The 3,804-nt window shown below is 35.8% G+C and overlaps 1 pseudogene across 1 annotated transcript; it reads left to right on the top strand.

The window, feature by feature from the left end:
- The first annotated feature begins 247 nt into the window (after positions 1 to 247).
- Positions 248 to 2,918, top strand: LOC143553248 (protein NRT1/ PTR FAMILY 5.2-like; annotated as a pseudogene). Its single transcript, XR_013138799.1, has 4 exons — positions 248 to 415; positions 560 to 777; positions 1,310 to 1,880; positions 2,048 to 2,918. The product of XR_013138799.1 is annotated as a protein NRT1/ PTR FAMILY 5.2-like (transcript).
- The last annotated feature ends 886 nt before the right edge of the window (positions 2,919 to 3,804 follow it).

Raw genomic sequence — 3,804 nt, 5'->3', positions numbered from 1 at the left:
AGTAGCATGTTTAATTAGTTAATCATGACTATTTTTGTATACAAATATAATAAAGACAAATGTATAAATAATTAAATACTCGATTGCCGTTAAATGGGATCAATGAAAATGGCGAAATATAGCATAATATTGTCTGAAAATGACAACTAGCTGCACAATTATATCATAAGATTGAACAAAAGATTGGATCTTAATTCAAACTCCTATAGCAGTCAATGATCGTATGAGCTTATAAACACTCAATTTACATCAATATTCATATCATCTAATCTTGATCTTGTTGCCATGGCTTCAAAAGGAGACCATGAAGTTGGAGTACAAGACAATTTTACACAAGACCGGACTACTGATCTTAAAGGGAAACCCCTGTTGAGACTGGAAACCGGGAGATGGAAAGCTTGTTACTTTATGTTAGGCGAGTAGCTTTTATAAATATATATATATATATATATATATATATATATATATATATATATATATATATATAGTGTTATTATACTTGTTATCTATGAAAAGACATAATATTTTTAAAATGTAACACGTGTGCTAAGTTTTTCAGGATATGAAGTGTGCGAAAGGATGGCGTACTATGGTATAGCAACAAACCTCGTGTTGTATTTGACACGAGAAATGAAGGAAGGAACTGTTAAATCGTCGAATAGTGTTACGAATTGGGTAGGAACCGTGTGGATCACTCCTATTTTAGGTGCTTATGTTGCGGATACCTATCTTGGGCGATATTGGACTTTCATGATTGCTTCTATTATTTACTTTGTGGTAAGATAACCTATTTATTGATCATAAAGGTGACAAAATGAATAGTTGGATACATATGCATCATTATTATAAGTAAAAAATCACGAAAGTGTCTATCTTAACTAAAAAAATTAACAAAATAGCTTTGACTTTTTAAAACTGCCAATCAACCAGGGTGTCACGAGTGGTTTTTGACGCAATGGATTTCAATATGACGCAACATATTAGACCATTACGGAGCATCAGATTTATCCTAGCGTAATAGATTCATGCGTGACACAACATATTAAATTTTCCGCGCCAATGGTCTCACGGATAAAAATAAAATAAATTTTTATTTAAAATTAAATGTTTGTTTTCACACCGAAACATAAGATTTTAGTCAAGGATCTGATCAGTCAAACATTTGTGAACGATAAATGATTGTTTTCGTGATTTTAAAAAGTCAAGCTTATTTTGTTAATATCCGCTATCATAATAAATATTTCTTGATTTTCCCTTACTATAATCATGATCTATAGTTAAACTTTTATTTTCTTGTTTATGGAAATAGGGAATGTGCTTATTGACGCTTGTAGTTACCGTACCCAGGTTAAAACCACCATCGTGTGGTAAAACCGTAAGTTACCTAGATTGCGATAAACAACCGTCATCATTCCAGACCGCTATCTTTTATTGTGCATTGTACATTATCGCGGTCGGAACCGGTGGGACCAAACCCAACATCTCGACAATGGGTGCGGACCAGTTCGATGACTTTGACCCAAAAGAACGAGCCCAAAAACTCACATTCTTTAACTGGTGGATGTTTAGCATCTATCTTGGTACCCTTTTCTCAAGCACTTTTTTGGTATACATACAAGATAACGTTGGGTGGGGTATTGGATACAGGCTCCCAACTGCTGGCTTAGTGGCGGCCATGGTGGTTTTTATTATTGGGACACCAATGTACCGCCATAAGGCAGCATCTGGGAGCCCATTTCTAAGATGGCTAAGGTACTAGTTGCCGCAACATGAAATTGGAATCAAGTTGTACCAGATGATCCCAAAAAGCTTTATGAGTTAAGTGTTCACGAGTATTCAGGGCCCGGGAAGTACATAATCGGCCACTCATCTTCGTTAAGGTAAATATATTTCATATTTGTAATTTTTAATTACAGTGACAGACCTGGAATTTTTTTTCACTTGTGTTGAAAGTATTATGTTCAGGTCGGGTCGGGTTGGTCACATGCATTTTTTAACACAAAATTAAATTATAAGTTTATAACTCATGATGTGAATACAACAACAGGCTTCTTGACCGGGCCGCGCTGAGGACCGAAGAACCAGTTTCCGAATGGAAAGTGTGTCCAGTGACTCAAGTCGAACAAACAAAGCAAATGGTGAAAATGGTTCCAATCTTAATAGCCACGGTCATACCAAGCACCCTTCTGGCTCAAACCCACACACTCTTCATCAAACAAGGCGTGACACTAGTCCGTTCCGTGGGCCCACATTTCGACATCCCACCCGCGTGCCTTTCGGTGTTTGTAACAATCTTTCTACTAATAAGCATTGTACTCTATGACCGCTTCTTCGTCCCTACTATTCGAAAATACACCAAAAACCCGAGAGGCATCATGTTACTACAACGAATGGCGATCGGGCTCGCTCTTCATGTCATTATCATGGTCATTGCTAGCATGGTTGAAAGAAAACGACTTCGTGTCGCTAAAGATCATGGTATTTTCGAAAATGACCAAACCGTCCCTTTGAGTATTTTCGTTCTCCTCCCACAATTCGCGTTGATGGGGATTGCGGATAGCTTCTTAGAAGTTGCAAAACTCGAGTTTTTCTATGATCAGGCGCCCGAAGGAATGAAGAGTCTAGGGACGGCTTATTGGACGACTGGAATCGGTGTCGGGTATTTTTTGAGTGGTTTTATATTATCGACTGTGGCAGATGTTACAAAGAGGAATGGGCACAAAGGTTGGGTTCTAGACAACTTAAATGAGTCGCGGTTGGATTATTATTATTTGTTTTACGCGCTCTTGAGCCTTGTTAACTTGTTGTTTTTCGTCGTGGTTGCTAAATACTTCGTGTACAATGAAGTGAACGAGTCAGAAAATGAATTGCAAGAAGATATTGGGAAATTCACGGAACAAGGATACATTGCTGGTTGAGTTGGCCTCTGAGGGAATGAATGGAAGTTGTTTTATGTATTTATAAAGTTCTTTTTGTTTTTCATGGTATAAATATATATACATATGATGATTCTTTGTATGTTAACTATTTTAATTGTAAAAGTTTAATAGTGATTAAATCTATGATTCTTTGTATACTAATTGTTTAACTCTATGATTGATTCTATGATTCTTTGTATATTGTCACGCGTGTTAGATCAACTTGTGAGCCACGTTGTTTCTGTGTGGATGTAATTAGTCAAGGATGCAACGCAAGTTATGATGTCATAAAGGTCTTGACAATTATTATTAACTAGCCAGGTCCCCGCGCGATGCAGCGGTGTACCCGACCAATGTTAGTACACTCGTAACCTCGGTATGTGCGTAACCCGACGTTGGTATGCGTTTAACGTGACAATAGCGTGTAACAGGTGTCAGTTTGCGCATCACACAATACCTAAATGTGAGCAACCCGGTATGTATATACAATATCATCCGCGAAACGAAACGCCAATAAAAATTTATAACGAAACGTCAATAAAAATAAACATGCCGCAATGATAAGTTTGTTTTTTTAATATAATACATTTAAACATATAGAATGAAAAAAAAAATAAACTTGCCAATTATATGGATGGATAAATGACCAAAGTTGAAAATAATTCATATATTTCCTAAAGTTAAGGGGACATACTGTAATTATATTAAAATTAGAACTGCCAAAATTAAATAAATTTAAGTTAAAACTTTTCTGCTTTAAATACTTGTAAACTGATGCAACTATAACTTGTACTTTATAATCCGCACCTCGATTTTAAATAAAATTTATATAAAACTGTAAATAAAAATAAGAACTTTGCAACCATATGTTTGAATATTTTTAAAA

The sequence above is a fragment of the Bidens hawaiensis genome, unplaced genomic scaffold (assembly GCF_021521415.1).
Source record: "Bidens hawaiensis isolate Kalapana, Puna unplaced genomic scaffold, B.hawaiensis_p1.1 tig00017162_1, whole genome shotgun sequence".
NCBI classification, from domain to species: domain Eukaryota; kingdom Viridiplantae; phylum Streptophyta; class Magnoliopsida; order Asterales; family Asteraceae; genus Bidens; species Bidens hawaiensis.
This window is presented reverse-complemented; position numbering and strand designations above follow the sequence as displayed.